The sequence below is a fragment of the Chenopodium quinoa genome, unplaced genomic scaffold (assembly GCF_001683475.1).
Source record: "Chenopodium quinoa cultivar QQ74 unplaced genomic scaffold, ASM168347v1, whole genome shotgun sequence".
In the NCBI taxonomy this organism is placed as follows: Eukaryota; Viridiplantae; Streptophyta; class Magnoliopsida; order Caryophyllales; family Amaranthaceae; genus Chenopodium; species Chenopodium quinoa.
The window spans coordinates 6,985,430-7,002,960 of record NW_018744367.1 but is presented as its reverse complement, the minus strand read 5'-3'; the positions used below and the strand labels follow the sequence as shown (position 1 = coordinate 7,002,960).

Genomic DNA, 17,531 nt, shown 5'->3' with positions numbered 1-17,531 from the left:
AGTACGAGAAGTTAAGAAAATTGACACGCTTGCTTTGAAATAAAGAAAAGAAACTAAAGTGAAAGGAAGAAAAAAGACGCAAATTACGTTCAAAGCACTAGGTGAAAAACTTAAATAACCGGTTCAAACCACCCAATGGGCACCGGTTTTGAACCGTTGAGTATTTGAGGGATGCCAAATATTTGAAGATTTGGCACCGTTTCAAAACCGGTAGCTATTTAAAGATTTGGCACCGGTTAACCGGTGCCAAATACCCTCTTTGGCACCGGTTAACCGGTGCCAATTACCCATGGCGCGCTTTTTTTTTTTATTTTTTTATTTCAATACAATAGGCACCGGTTTTGGCTTAGAACCGGTGCCAAAAGTCCCCAAAAAAAATTAAGAAAAAACTTTTAGCACTGGTTCTTTTCCAAAACCGGCGCCAAAAATGCCCAAAAAAAATAAAAAAAAAAATTTTGCATTTTTTCACTTAAATTGTACCAAATACTTATATATAATCATAATATACATAAACACATATTTTCTTCAATAACTTGTAATATTACACTTTAAAAAACTAAAAAAAAAAACACTTGAGATTTCAGTTGAATGCTGAACACATACGGCAACTCGGCAACACATCAGCACTGCAGCAGGTGGCAGCAGCCCCCAGCAAAACAGGTCAACAGGTGGCAACAGACCAACCTGCAGAAAACATTAGGCACCAGCAGTAGCTACACCAAAAGAAAAACAGCAACACCCCAGCAACAGGCAGCCCAACAACAGCAGCTGCAGCTTCAAAAGCCCAGCACTAAACCCCACGCAGGGCACAAGCACAGCAGCACCCTGAAGCCAAAAACAAGGATGCACTTATTATTATTTCAGTAGTCCAAGCAAACCAAACCTGACATGCAATTATATAAGAAGGGATTAAAGATCAACACTATTCATGAAAAGCAAAATGTTAAACTTTAGCCCGGCAGACAATGCTTCTTTACATATGGAGCAACTAGCAAAAAAAAATCCACTAATTCAAACATAAAAAAGGAAGTAAAAATATAAATAAATGTCAAAGTGTACATTTGTAAGTCTCTCTCTTCTATACAGTCATAAATCATTAGAAACTTATAAGTTGGATAACTTTTCATATAGAGTTAAAGTAATAAATATTAAGGTTTAAGTACTAGACAATGCTTGAAGATTGAGGCCTCAAATATTCACAAAAGGTTGAATCATAAATTAAGAGTTAATTCATAGAAAATTAGAGGTTTGGTGGCTTTATAGTCCTGAATAACTCATTCACACAGGATGCTTGATTTATTTTTGTTTCCCCGTTGCTGATAGATAATGAAACTGTGAAACTTCCCATCAACCTACTCAAAGGAGATGTTATAATAGTCCAGAATACCTTTATCACACAGAATGCTAAAGTTATCTATGCTTCCTCATTACTGATGGATAAAGAAACCATGAAACTTCCTATCAACTTAATCATACCTCCATCTAACTTAAAACTGCATAGAAACGATGACACCTAGCATGTATCCATGCCTCCATTGATACAAAAAACATTTTTAAAAGAATGTTTAAAGCTTTCCGGTTCCCTAAATATTCTCCCACAAATACCTTCTTGAATGTGAATTATCACCGACCAAACTAATTTTAGATTAAAAAAACAAACTTCATTAAATACAAATTCATTTAATGCATATATAAAACAAGATACACAAATTAGTTTTCCGATCAACACATTTGTAACCCACCACGATGACAATCTAGATCTACACACCAATCCAAGTTTCAACTTCAATCCAGTTCTCAGCTAATTTAAGAGGCACACACAGTAAGCATAGCTAATTTATGGAGATTTTAGGTTAAAAACTAAAGTTAAGTCAGTATTTGAATATTACATATGTTACCAAGATTGCAAATAACATGATTCTTAGAAACTTACCATATATTCAAATATAAAAAACAACTCATTATTTTCTCGTACTTCTTTCAGCTTTATGATGTTGGGATGACTCATTCTACGGTGGGACTGCAAAAGAAGTAGATAGCTAGTCAGGGCACTATCACAGCATGAAAGTAAATAGTGCTACAAACAAAGCCTGTAGTATTCAATGTTTCACATTAGCCATCAATATATGATATAATACTATCACGAAATCAAAAAAGAAGCAAATACATAAGAAGCAAGTATAAAAAATCCACACAAATCACAACTAACAAAAGAGAGTGCAATAACAGCCTTTTCTAATTTGAAAAAGGATTCACTGTGGTCCATTTAGGTTGAGAAAAAGCAGGTCACAGTAAAGGGTTTCCCATAAAAAAATTGAGTTATTTAGGCTTTAAGCAGCAAAATCTTCCAGAAGTGCTTGTATGCCAGAAAAACAAGTGAAAGAGATATGTGTTCCAGAAAATAACAAAAGGAGCTTAAAGTCCTAAATTTGAAAGATGAACCTATCGATGACTCACTGTCAAAGCAAGAACTAGTAGAAATAGTCCAGACCACTGGTGATTCAACAATGAGAGAGCCTAAAGACTTGTCAGTGGAGTTAAAGGCTACTACTCTACAGCAAAGACCGAGACAAGCACAGAACCAACGAATTATTCTGAGCCTTCCTCACAAACAATAAAATATAAAACCAAGGTGTAGGATTTAAAATCCACTGAGTTCCATGAGCTGACAAAAAGTTCTTAGGCGGCACCAGAGCCTAAAGGTGAGGATCTAGCTAAATCAGTAATGCCTTAGTAAAAAATGAGGCTAATAATAGGCAAAAGTAATGCCAGTATGGCCATATCAATTTAATGAAGCAGAAACTGCTCTAATTTCTCTTTAGTCACATATTAGGCAAGAGATAAGGATTAACGCCCATGCTAAAATAATTCAATTGCTCGAGGATATTAACAACAACAATGATTTAAATCAGAAATAACAACATTATATTTTAAGAATTTTCATCCTTAAGTGAAGCTATCATGTCCTACAGCCACTAATAATAGACATATGGTGGACAAGAATAGTGAAATCTATTCTACAAACATTTTCATGCACAGTATTTATTAAGACAAAGATAGTATAATAGATGTTTCAGGGTTTTCTGATGTCCTGCGGGAGAGTTACAATTCCGAGACTGGAACCGGACGCCTGTACCTGCAAAACAAACGGATGCTCCGGATGATTGGAGATCCGCCTCCGACGGTCAAGTTAGTACTTGATTAAGGAGTAATTAATGCGGAAATTAAAGTGATTGGGTCTCTCTAGGTGAGAGAGTTTAATGTGTGTAATCTGCGTTTTTTTCTCTTAATGAGGATTAAGGGAGGTATTTATAACCTCGGGAAACGTGTCAATCTAGGTTTATGTTAACCTTGGGCTGATTGGGCTTCCCTCGAAAGTTGGGCCTTGGTGACCAGTTATCCCAGGTGTCATGGGAAGGACACGTGTCGTGTCGTAATTGGTCCATAGTGGACGGATCATTGCTTGACACGTGGCAGGCTCCTATTGGCCCATGTGACGGACACATGGCGGAACCTGATTGGTCCACTTGTCAGATGGTGATTGGTGGGAAAAATCCCCTAATCATTTGCCCCTCACAGGTGGCACGTGACTGGTCGCGTGTTACCTGTGACAGGTATCACCCTGTAACAGGCGACGGCCTGCTACAGGTGTCACTCGGCGAGAGGCCGAGAGATTCTCCCGCCAAAATTTTGAATTCTGGAAGTGACCCTTCGCCTTCTCACTTCGCCTATATAAAGGAGTGTTGACTTCGGTCATTTTCACACTTGAAAACTTTGTGAGGGAACATTCGGACCCCTGAACTTGCTCTGACATTTTGGACCCTTTCTACCTACCGCCTGCTCTGACAAGCCGACTGCAAAGGATTTTCAGAACTTCATCAATCGTCACTCGTTCAGGTAACCGTCGGTTCTCTTACTCTTAATTTTCTCTTTACTTTATTCTTTTTTTGAAATGGCACCACGGAAGCACACGACACGACCTAGGTTAGTGATCAGCCGGTCACCGGGGACGGCTGAATCTAGGACTAGGAGTGTCGCCTGCCCTTTTCTGGACCCATCTTTGCCCTTTATACAAAGTCCGACTGTATCTGTGTCTATCCAGAGCATGATGGCCAGAACAAAAAAAGACTGCCAGGATCTCAAACTCAGACGGCTCCTCCCACAGGGTGCCGATTAGTGAAACATCTGACCAGGCGCCAAATGTGGAAGTGAAACAAAGCGGCTTGAAAGCCGGCAGTTCTGAGGGAGGAGTCAAAGTGACCCCTTCCCACTTTACAGTTGACAATTCTACATTCTCTCCTGCTCCTTTTAAAAAAGAGGAGGCGGGCCCCTCCGGGAGAGGGGAGGAGTCGTCCTCTTCGGACTCGTCAGAGGACGATTCCGAGTCTAGCTCTTCTAGCCATGCTTCTCTGGAAACAGAAGAGAAAAACAGTCGCCTACAAGAGGCGAGGCTTTCTCACGCAGTTGAGAAGGGGGACAATTGTGCGGAGCCATCCACCTCTCACCGAGAGCAAAATACCCCCTACTACTGCACGGTACCTCGGGGCCAGATCACAGCCATGCAAGAGAAAGTGGAGAGCTTTATCGCAAACCATACAATGGGCCCCGGCTTTTTAGTGTTCGTGCCGGATCCAGAAGATACAGTCGTATGGCCGGCTGGTACCAGTTATGATGGCGGCTGCTTTGGCTGCTACGAGGCGGCCATCAAGGCTAGGCTGCGCTTCCCACTACATCCGGCTGTTCAGCGGATCTTGGATGGGTATGAGTTGGGGTTATGGCAGTTAGCCCCGGTTGGGTCAACGTACTCGGCTATGTGGCCGGGTGCGAACTGCACGGGGTGGAGCCGAACTTCGAGGCTTTCGCCCACATGAACTACCTCAGTCGGACCCTTAAGGCAGGCGGTACCGGCTGGTATCAATTGACGAGCCACATGGGCTACCTCATGACGAGAGGTAAAGCAAATAAATGGAAGGACTGGCGGAGCACCTTCCTTATTATTGAGAGTTCAGACACAGAGCTGAACAAGCGCTTCAACAGGTGGAACAGGAATCTGCCCCTTCTTGCAGGCGCCCGCAGCATGCCGCCTGTTCCCCCTAAGGCTAAAAAAGAGATCCTAGATAAAGGACTCTTTAAAGTAGAGTCGAAGGTGAACTCTACTTCAGGGGTACGAGCAAGTACCCCTGCACTGCGTCCCGAGCTTCAAATGGCTCTACGACGAGTACCTTTTGGCCGCCTGTGGCCTCAGCAGTCGGTGCTCAAGAGGTAGCCGGCCTGTCGAATACTCTGTTGTTCCATGCATTTCGTGTTATGACTTTTATTAACTTTGCTATTTGTTTTTGCAGCGGACGCCATGAGCAAAATTACCGCCTCCAAGACTGCGGCGGCCATGTTGCGGGCCTCCATCATGCAACAGTCTTCAACCGACTCCCCCAACAAGGGGGCACCCCTGGTGGGCTTCGAACCTTTCACCCTCTTTTTGGAGTTGTGTTTATGCATATACTGACTCTTTTCTTCTTTTTTTAGACGGATGCTCCAAGAGCTTCTTCTTCCCAACAGCCGGACCCCAAGGCCCGGAGGACGACTGTTGCGAGCTCTCCTGGTTCTGCCAGGAAACATGTGGCGGCTGAGAAGCAGCCGGCCACTTCTTCTAAAACTCCAGCTGGGCCACCTAGAAGTATGAAATTATCCTTGTAAATATTTAGACTTGCTCCCTTCTTTACTAGGTCTAATCCGTTTGTTTATGCTTGATGCAGCCGGCCCTCAGGAGCCTGACTTGGTCGAGGTGGCCAAGTTTATGATCAAGGTCGTTCCTCCAGCTGAAAGGGAGGCGGTCAGGGGTGTCGGCACCCTTGACCTAGACGGGATTGCAGGGGTCCTTGCTGAGGTATACTTAGAATATTTTTGAGTATTTGAATTCCAGGACGCCTGTTTTCTTTTTTGTTTGGAAACTGACGCATGTTCCCCTTTTTACTTAGGCCCTGCTCCGAGTGAACGGCCTTCGCAAGCCGCTTGACCGGAAGAACAAAGAGGTAAAGGCTACAAAAGCTATGGCCGCCTCTGACTGTGATAAGGCAATGTTTCAAATTGCCCAAAATGAAGTTCTGACCATTGATATTCTTTATTATCAGGCGCAGGCTACCGCCGCTATCCGGGCTCAGTTAGAGGCGGCCCAGAAGAGGAATAGCGAGCTGGAGGCAACCATCAACAACCTCAAGGCCGAGCTGAGACCTCTTCGCCAAAAGATGTCCTCATACGAAACCTTGGAGAAATCCTTGGCGAGCGTAAAGGTACGCCTGGTGACCCTGGAGAAAAGTCTTACTCAGGAGCTCTCGGAAAAGGCCGAGCAAGAAAAGAAAGAGCTGGTCCGGGAGATGATGGAAGACTCTGCTCAAATCCAGCGCATGACTTGGGGCCGCCTCTTCCCCAATGCCGACTTTGCCTCATGGGAAAAAACGTACCGCCAGTGTTCTGATAGATATAATCAAGAGATCCTGGCGGCTGCTGAGGAAGAGGCGTTGGAGGAGGAGGAGCAACCGGTAGTGGCGCTTGTGCCGCTTGGGGGTAATGCATCAAAGAAGGATGCAGCTGAAGCCGAGTCCAGCAGGAAGAGTGCTGACCAGGCGACAGTTGCTAATATTGAAGATTTGCCCCCTTCTTAAGCTTTATGTCTTCTTTCCACGGCCTGCGTGCCGTTTGTTTGTATTTACCTGGCCAGGGGGCCGGGGCTCTGAATATTTTGCCGGTCTTTAATGACCGGCTTCTTTTTAATGAATTTTTTTGTTTTGCTTCAAATTTGTTCAAGTATTGAATTATTCTGAAATCCAATTGTACACTATACCGACTGTTTTACATGGCCGATAGTTGCAGACAGGTACGGATAGTTAGTCATGCCGCCTATGCCCCTGGACGACTGGTTGTCTGTTTCCAGGCTAGACGATCAGTCGGCCATTTATCCAATCGGTATTCGAACCATCTCAAAGACTGGATCCCCTTTAAGCAGGCGGTTCTGTCCTTTGTAAAATTAACCAAGTAGGAAAGTGGTTTCCTACTTGTCATGTTTTTAGGCTAGAGACTTTAGGCCGTCTTTAGTTTCAAACTAAAATTTTTAGGGAGTGACCAAGTAAACATGATTGTTACCTAATCGCCAAGTAACTGAGTAGTAGAGGTATCAAGCGGTGGGTACCGGTTGTTCCCTTTTATTCGCCAATGTTTTTTGGCTTTTAACTCATAGGTTGTTAACTTAGCAGGAGTAGTGGTTGAGAGCCCCTGTTTGCTAAAAACAGGCGGACGACTCATACCTTTTAGGCTCCATTCTAAGTTTGAGAGAGTGACTATGAGTTAACTTTGGTGTTACTCAGTCGCCGTCACTCCTGCTTGAGTAGTAAAGGTACCAGGCGGCGGAGGCCGGCTGAACCTTTTCATTCGCCAATGTTTGTTGGCTATTAACTCAAGAGGTACCCCTTGCATTTATCCCAAGTAATACAGGCGGTCATCTGACTCAGATGCCAACTGCTACCACTGGTTTGGTTAGTGATAGAGTTATCCTTGTCTCAAAAACGGCTACGTGGTTTCCCTTGGGGACAGTCGTATAGGTGTCGTGTAATTAGTTTATAGAACAATGTTCCACCCAAAAGGGAGCTGCTCTCTGCGACGAATTTCATCCGGAGGGATGCCTCCGGACGCCTGCTATGATGTTGGTACAGGTCGTATTAGTTTTGAAGATTGGATCAGTTGGCTTGGCGCCTGGACTGATCATTCGGCTTGTGGCCTTGGTTAGTTCTTGGTGAACGTAGGTGCTAAGTAAGAGGAGGGTGGCTGTGTGCTTTGGAACCAGTCGGCCCTCTTCTATGGAGAGTAGCCGACTATATGTCCAGACGGCATGCCCCTATGGTGAGAGTAAAATATTCAATGGAGAGTAGCCGACTGTAAAGGTACAGGCGGCATGCCCCTCTGAAGATAGAGTAAAATATTCAATGGAGAGTAGCCGACTGTAAAGGTACATACGGCATGCCCCTCTGATGATAAAGTGAAATACTCAATGAGTAGGCGACTGTAAATGTATAGGCGGCCTGCTCCTCTTAAGTAAGAGTAGCCGACTGTTTGTTAGTAGGCGTGCCCCTCTTAGTACAAAATTGAATATTAAGTATGCAAACTTTTATTAAGTAGCCCTTGACTATTTACATCATTCAAAAGAAATATTTCTTAAGATTATCTACATTCCAAGTTCGAGGCAACGGTTGTCCGTCTGGTGTTCCCAGACGGTAGGTACCGTCCCTGACCTCTTCACAGATTCTGTAGGGTCCTTCCCAGTTGGGAGTTAGTTTGCCAGACTCATTAGCCCTTCCAACTGCTTCCATTTTTCTAAGTACAAAGACACCCACTTTGAGTGGACGCCTGTGTACTTTTTTGTTGTATGATCTAGTCATTCTCAGGCGGTAAATTTCATGGCGCAAGACAGCATTGCCCCTTCTTTCAGGAAGTGAGTCTAATGCCAGGCGCATGGCTTCCCAGCTTGCCTCTTCGTCATATAACATTACTCGAAGAGTCGGCTCGTAGTGTTCTATTGGAAGAACAGCTTCCGCACCATAAGTTAGGAGGAATGGAGTTTCTCCAGTCGCCCCTTTTTCAGTCGTCCTAATGGCCCAGAGAACATGTGGTAATTCATCCGCCCATAGGCCGCCTGCTCGTTCAATCTTTTTCTTGAGACCGTCTGTGATGATTTTATTAAAGGCTTCTACCTGGCCGTTTGCTTGTGGACGGCCGACAGATGCAAAGTAGTATGCAATTCCTTGGTCACCAACCAGCTTTTGAGAACAGGCGTCTCAAATTGGGGACCATTATCAAAAACCATAGACATGGGAACCCCGAACCGAGTGATGACATTTTTCCAAATGAATGAAATTACATCCTTCGTCTTGATTCCCTTTACAGCCTCCGCCTCTACCCATTTAGTGAAGTAGTCGACGGCAACAAGTATGTACCTCCTTCCGCCTGTAGCAGGCGTATATGGACCCAGAATATCCATGCCCCACTTAGCAAACGGTAGTGGGCTATGAATGGTAGTGAGGTCAGTAGCCGGACGGTGAATTAGCTTGCCAAACCTTTGGCACTTGTCACATTTTTTCACCACCTCCATTGCATCTGCTTCTAAAGTAGGCCAAAAGTAGCCCTGCCGCCTTGCCCGTTGAGCAAGCGTCCTACCGCCTATATGGGAAGCACAGTAACCAGAGTGAAGATCGTCTAGTATCTCTCGTCCCTTTTCTGGAGTAACACACTTTAAGAAGGGTTGAAGGTACCCCCTTTTGTGAAGTTCTCCCTTTATTATTTCAAAACTGATTGCTCGTTTTTTCAGTGCTGCCGCCTGTTGATGATCATCCGGCAGGGTACCGTTTGTCAGATATGCCCTGATTTGATCCATCCAGGTTGAGCTTCTGTCTAGGATTCCAATAGGGTCTTCCTCGATGCTTCTCTTCTCCATTACTTCCCAAAAAAACAGTTCGAGGAGTATCACAAGAGGCGGATAATGCTAATTTTGACAGTGCATCCGCCTGGTTGTTTTCTGATCTCGGCACTTGGGTCAGATGGAAATCCTCAAGGGAGTCGACTGCTTGTCGGACCGCTTGTAAATACTTGATCATGGCCGGATGGGTTGCTTCGTATTCGCCATTGTACTGACTCACTATCAATTGTGAATCGGAACAGGCGTCTATTTTTCTTGCCCCTGCCGCCTTGCACATGCGGATTCCGTCTAGTAAAGCTTCATATTCTGCCTCATTGTTTGAGGCCTGAAAACTGAAGCGTAGAGCATACTCGTACCTGTCGCCCTCTAGCGACTAACATATGACGCCTGCTCCACAACCATTTGAAGTAGAGCTTCTGTCCACATATACCTTCCAGACCTGGTCTGTAACTTGAGAGTCAGGAGGACGAGTCATCTCAACAATAAAGTCAGCAAAGGCTTGCCCCTTCACTGCTTTTCTAGGCTCGAAAGTAACTTCGAGGCTCTGTATTTCTATGGCCCATTTTATCATTCGGCCTGACGACTCCATGATGGTCAGTGGCCGCTTGATAGGTTGGTATGTATACACGACGACTGCATATGCCAAAAAGTAGGGCTTCAATTTTTTAACAGCCATGAAGAGTGCAAGACCAAATTTCTCCACTAAGGGATACCTCAACTCGGCATTTTTCAGTACATGACTGACAAAGTAGACCGGGAGCTGACAGCCGTCTCTTTCAGCAAGGAGAACAGCGCTTAACGCATGATCAGAGACGGCCAGGTACATGTAGAGTACTTCTTTGGGCAAAGGGCTGACCAGCCTCGGCAAGGAATGCAAGTGAACTTTCAATTTCTGGAAGGCCGCCTCAGCATCCGGCCCCCATTCAAACCTTGCCTTTTTCTTAATTGCCTGGAAAAAGTATAGGCATTTGTCGCCTGATTGGCTTACAAATCTTCTCAAGGCCGCCAGATAACCTGTTAACTTCTGAACCTCTCGGATGGTACGAGACGACTGCATGTCGATGACTGTCTGCACCTTCTCAGGGTTCGCCTCTATTCCTCTCTGATTGATAAGGAATCCGAGAAATTTCCCAGACTCAACTCCAAAGACACATTTCTTGGGATTGAGCATGACATGGTGCCGCCTGAGTGTGGCGAAAGTTTCTCGGAGGTCCGACAGATGATCTTTCTGAAGTTTAGACTTGACAATCATATCATCAATATATGCCTCGACATTTCTCCCAATCTGATCAAAGAACACAGTGTTTATCATTCGCTGGAAAGTGGCCGGGGCATTCTTAAGACCAAACAGCATGACCGTGTAACAGTATAACCCCTGATCAGTGACGAAGGTCGTCTTCCCCTGATCTTTCTCCCATAAAGGAATTTGATGGAAACCAGAGTAGGCGTCCATAAAGCTCATCAAAGCATGGCCGGCTGTTGAGTCGACCAGGTTATCAATTTTAGGCAGAGGGTAACTGTCTTTGGGGCACGCCTTGTTTAAGTCTGTGTAGTCTACACACATTCGCCAGGTGCCATTCGGCTTTTTAACAAGCACCACATTTGCAACCCAGTCTGGGAAGTAAAATTGCCGAATGAACCCTACATCAAGTAATTTTTTAACTTCGGCGGCTGCCGCCTGACTTCTTTCTTCGCCATGGTTCCGCTTCTTCTGCCGTACCGGCTTCTTTTTTGGATCCACGGCCAGTTTATGTACCGCCAGATCAGGACTAATGCCTGGCATTTCATGGACTTCGAATGCAAAGATGTCCTTGTATTCTTTCAATAGTTTGTGAAAGTCGTCACCCAGGTCCCTTAGAGCAGTCAACCTTGATTATTCTGTCAGGACGCGAGTCATCTAACATCAGGTCCGTATGCTCACCAGCTGGCTGAGGGCGGAATTCATCCGATCGCTCCTCTGCCAATGATTGCTATTTTCTGTCTTTTCTTGCGGCCCCTGTCTGGGACGCCTTTCTCTTCTTGCCGCCTGCTTCTTGAACAGGCGCACTTTCCTTGACATTGTCAAGGTCTATTTTTCCATCGCTCGACATAGTGGCCATAACAGTGGGCTTGACATCCGAGAGATAGCACTCTCGGGCCATCCTCTGATCTCCCCTTAGGGACCCGACTGTTCCATTATCCCTCTCAAACTTGAGCAACATAAGAGATGGGATTATAACAGCCTTGGAATTATTCAGGGTTGGTCGTCCCAGAATCATGTAGGCCGAGAGTTCTTCTACTACCAGGAACCGGACTACCATGTGTCGTCCTTCCCCTTTTTCGCCCAGGCGGATGGGTAAATCCACTCGTCCCACTGGGTGGACGACTCCTCCTCTAAACCCTACCAAAGAGTGGGATGCCGGGTGTATGCAATCAGTCTGATATTTTAGTTTCGACAGACATTTGCTACTGATGAGATCTGAGGAGCTTCCGGTATCTATGAGGATTCGGCCTACTCTCTGGTTGGCCACTTTACATTCAATAACGATAGGGTCGTCATGCAGCCCTCTTACACCTCCTAGATCTTCTTCAGTGATGACAATCTCGGGAAATGAATATTTGGAGGGCCGTTCTTGGTGAACGGAATTTACATCTAACCGTCTGATATTATCTTTGTTGCCCCTAATAGTGGGGCCGCCTCCTGAGAAGCCGCCTGCAAAGGTGTAGACGACTACATCATCTATATCGGAACTGTCGGCCTGTTGATTCTTTTTAGCCGACTGCTTTTTCAAGGAAGTGTTCCCCGTAGATTTCTTGACATAAGTGTCAAGATCACCTTGCTCAGCCAGGCGGTCCAGATACCGCATGAGACTGATGCATTCATTGGTGTGATGACCAACATCTTCATGATAATCACAGAATTTTTCTTGGTTCCGGTTGTTTGCAGAACCCTTCATGGGGACCGGCTTCTCAATTGAGATCTGTCCCTTGATTTCCTTTAGGATAAATTGGCTATCCTTGTTAAACGCATACTTTGGGGAGTATGGTTTGAATTCTTTTTTCTTTTTCTGGGCCGGCTGTTTAGAGGAATCAGCCGCCCAGACCTCTTTTCTCTTCTCGTCTTTGTTTGACGACTGTTTCTGTCGTCCTTCTCTTTTGTCGGACCTTCTCCCGTCTGACTGTTTTACCGTACTACAAAGATCAGTCGCCAGTATATAAGCTTCCGCTTCAATCAAGGCCTCTTGAAGAGTCGCCACCCTCTTTCGGACCAAATCAAATTTGAAGGTCGACCCGTCTTTGAGACCTCTGAAAAAGTCAGTATAGGCTACTTCATCCGGTAACCCTTGAATCTGTATTTTCATCAGGTTAAACCGCCTGATGTAAGAACGAAGCCCCTCCTTCTTGCCCTGTTGAATTGTTCCAAAATCAAGGGTCGTCTTCTTCTCAGGGATGTTCATGGCGAAGTTGGAGGTGAATAAGTAAGCAAGCGTCTTGAAGCTATTTACACAACCAGTCGGCAGGTTGTCGAACCATTGTTGTGCGATTCCTTTGAGAGTCGCTGGGAAACACTTGCACCAAGTGGGATCATCCAACCCTTGAAGGTACATAGGTTGGTGAATGCCATCAGATGGTCTTCTGGGTTAGTAGTGCCGTCATAGGCGCCTACTAATACATTTTTCACTTTGGCCGGTTGAGCGGCTTCAGTAATTTCCTTGGAGAAGGCCAACGGTTGTTCGCCAAGTCTAAGCAACCGTAGCTGTCAGTCCATAGGTTGGACGTTTTTTGCTACATGTCCACAAAACGGAGGTGGCTGTAAAAAATATTGTTGTTGCGGTACAAACAGTAAGTTTGGTACCGCCTGGTCGCTATGATAGCCGGACTGACGGGAGGTGCCGCCTGACTGACTCTCATGATATGACTGAGTATGCCTCATCGAGGTATTTCGCAGACTGTCTTTGAGGTTTGAAGTAGAGGCCGACTCTGACAATCAGTCACTCTTCTTCTGCTCTAGCAGTAGCCGAGCGTCTGTGTATGTTTTCCTCGACCCGTCCGCCTGAATATGACGAACAGGTTTCCTATTTCCTAGAGTAGGAAAACGGTATTTTGTGAAATCAAGGGCAGGTGGCTCCCGCTTCCTAGATTTAGGATGAGGAGTCGCCTCTCGCCCTTGAACTGGCTTCCTCTTCTGTGAAGTGGAGGGTTTCTTAGCCGACTGCTCCTTGCCCAGAGCAGGCGGCTTCTTGTTGATCAACTCTTGAATTTCTCCCTTGAAGTCCCTCATGAAGGTCATGAGTTCACTCCTTGTGATGGGAGCAGACCCATCATTCGGCTGTTGCCGAACAGGCGGTGCGCCTGCTGGCTCGCTTCCTGTATGAAGATGTTCCCGTTCCCTCCTTTCGGTATGACAGGTACGTCGGGCCCTTAGGGTCCTGTCTGAAGCTGTGTGAGCTTCAACTTCAAATTCATTCTCAGTATCGTGGTCCGACTGAAATAGAGGGTCGTCCACGGGACGTCTCTCTTCAGGAGTCGGTACAAACGTGGATGCCATCTCAGAAGTACTCTCCCCACAGACGGCGCCAAAATGTTTCGGGGTTTTCTGATGTCCTGCGGGAGAGTTACAATTCCGAGACTGGAACCGGACGCCTGTACCTGCAAAACAAACGGATGCTCCGGATGATTGGAGATCCGCCTCCGACGGTCAAGTTAGTACTTGATTAAGGAATAATTAATGCGGAAATTAAAGTGATTGGGTCTCTCTAGGTGAGAGAGTTTAATGTGTGTAATCTGCGTTTTTTTCTCTTAATGAGGATTAAGGGAGGTATTTATAACCTCGGGAAACGTGCCAATCTAGGTTTATGTTAACCTTGGGCTGATTGGGCTTCCCTCGAAAGTTGGGCCTTGGTGACCAGTTATCCCAGGTGTCATGGGAAGGACACGTGTCGTGTCGTAATTGGTCCATAGTGGACGGATCATTGCTTGACACGTGGCAGGCTCCTATTGGCCCATGTGACGCACACACGGCGGAACCTGATTGGTCCACTTGTCAGATGGTGATTGGTGGGAAAAATCCCCTAATCAATAGATATGAAGCAGTTCACTATGATGATCCCCCCCTCTGACAATCGATGCATTATAGTATAAAAACTTGAGGATCAGAATTCAAACTAACAATTCAAACAAAAAAAGACGTACAAAAACATACCAAGGTGCAAAGAACTCTACAGCCCAAACATCTTTGCTGTTCAGGAATTTCAACACTAAATCATCAAAGTTACGTGAGTTTGGTTCAACTGATGCACTAGGGCTGAGACGACTTTTCACTTGATCCTTCTGCTTTTCCATTTAAATGATCCTTCATAAGTGTCTTTACCTACACACAACTCACATATCTCAACATTTGTGTGTTCTCTTTCCAAAAATAATTCAGACTGTGCTGGCCAAATATGCATCAATAGTTTAATGCATCAACCACTTCAATTCAATCCAAGTACAACAACAATACCAAGACCAATTCAAACAACAATTCGAACAACAACAATCCAACAACACCTCAAAACCAATTCAAACAAGAAAACAACAGCCCAACACCAATTCGAATAACAACAAGTAAACAACATCCCCACCCGTACACCAATTCAAACAATAAGTAAACAACATCCGAACACCAACTCCCAAAACTGATTTCATCCTAATTTCATCGAATTACCACTAAAAAAGTGTTAGTGCTGCATGTGATCCAATAAAACCAGCACCCCCTTGTTAACAAGGCATGAGTGACACCCATTTAGAAAAAAAAAGAATACACAATAAGAACAAATGAAAATATAAGAGGCTTACTTCAACATCATCAGATCCAAGATAAGTAGATAAAACTATAAGCTAGAAAAGCTACATTCTTTCTTTCCTTGCTGTATAATTTCAATGAAATGTAGCTTAATAATTTAAGCCAAAGTACATAACAAAGTCAAAATTTTGTGAAAGAAGCAAAATTTATGACTTCAAGGAAATTCAAACAAGGATTTCTATCATCAATTAGGCTTACGTTATTGGTATTAGTAAAAAAAATTCGCAATCAAGCTTAGACTGACAAACCATTATACTGTATTTTTTCTGTGCAAACACTCCTTTCAACCCATACTACTTACATATGACTGAAAATTTACAGTAGTAATTGAAAATTTAGTTTTTGTCCTGATTGATCATGAGATTTCTGGCCCTATAATCAGTCTTACCCTCATTTCAAAACGCATGCATCTCATTACTCAAATTGGTCTATGCTCCATTACCAAAACTATATATACATATATATATGTATATATATATATATATATATATATATATACATATATATATATATATATATATATATATATATATATATATATATATATATATATGTATGTATATATATATATATATATATATATATGTATGTATATGTATATACATACATATATGTATATATACATGTATGTATGTATATACATATATGTATACATATACATATATATATATATATATATATATATACACACACACATATGTATACATATATATACATATATGTATACATACATATATATATATATACATATATATATATACATATATATATATATACATATATATATATATAATAATGTTAACATAATCCTCATAAAACCTAGGAATTCAACCGAAAAAAAACCAAAAAAATAACAATCAATGAAAATCGAAAAATATTCAGAAAACCTAGAAATTCTACCCAAAAAAAAATAAAAAATAAAAAAATTAATTAAAGTCAAAAAATATTCAGAAAACATAGAAATTAAACCCAAAAAAACCTTAAAAAAATAAGCAATTAATAAAAATCGAAAAATATTCAAAAACCTAAAAATTAACAAATGAGTACAAAAGGGGAAATTACCAGGAGAATGAAGGCATCGTCGTCTTCGTCAAGGATTCACAAAAGACACCCACAAATTGAGGCAAAATTGAAGAATCGCCATTGAATTAATGAAAATGGAATACAGAGTAGCATACCAAATTAACAAAATTGTAAGACTAAACCTTAGACAATGAAGATGATCTAAAAAAAATGGTACCACCATTGGAGGAGACAAAGGTCAGAAGCCACTGCAAGTTTTAGAGAGCACTTTTGAAACCCCTTTCGATCGAGGGTTCAAGAAGCCCCTTCAATGGAGAAATTCGAGTATGCTTCAATGGAGGAGAGAGAGAGGCAGATCAGATGAGAGAGGAGGAAAGATCGAGGAAATGAAAGCAAGAGAAAGAAAGATGAGTAATTCCGAGTTTTTTTTATTTTACAATCGAACTGGTGGCCAAATCCCTTTCTCCCTTTTTTTTTATTTTTTTTTTATTTGGCACCGGTTTGAACTGGTGCCAAAAAGATAATTTGCCATCAGTTTGGCTGGAACTGGTGCCAAAATCTTGTTTTGAAATCCCGCACGTTTTTTTAACCACCGGTTTTCAAAAACCGGTGCCAAAGGTGGGGTGCCTTTGTCATTTTTTCTACTAGTGAAGAGATATCATCGCCTTTCAACAATTCATAAATAACGGTATTGTTTGGACAAGCCAATAGTTCACGAAGAATCAAAATGGTCTCACGGCAAAAGGCGCGCGCAAGCTACTAGGTCGCGCGCGCAGCCCTGGAACTTATGCTGGGCGTGGTCGCGCAACCCAATGAGTTGCGCGCGCCACCTTTTCGAGCAGGATTTTTTTTCGAACGATGGTATTTTCTTTATTATGTTTTTCTTTTATTTTTAACGTTTTTTTATATGATATCCCTTGAACGTGACTCAAAACTATGAAGAGATAACTTCGTAGTTGAAAACCTAAATTAAGACTATAAAGGAGGAAAAAACTATCTTATACACGTCGCAAATAGTCATGTAATCACATAAGCATACAAGAAAACCATTAAATCACATAATGCTATTTTAAGGTCAAGGTTTTGGGTGTCCAAGAGTACCATATCTTAAGAAACGATGCACGAATCAATCACTCAATGTGTTAAACCATGACATAGCTCTCCCAACATTTTGTTGGCGATATGGGTGGGATGATTGTTATCGATTTTGGGATAGAAGCCTAG

At 43.2% G+C, this 17,531-nt stretch overlaps 1 long non-coding RNA gene across 1 annotated transcript; it reads right to left on the bottom strand.

Moving 5' to 3' along the window:
* Positions 1-385: 385 nt before the first annotated feature.
* Positions 386-16,972, bottom strand: LOC110696614. Its single transcript, XR_002506347.1, has 4 exons — positions 16,347-16,972; positions 14,643-14,810; positions 1,934-2,020; positions 386-825 (listed from the first exon to the last, which is right to left on the bottom strand). It is a non-coding gene; the product is annotated as an uncharacterized LOC110696614 (long non-coding RNA).
* Positions 16,973-17,531: the final 559 nt, after the last annotated feature.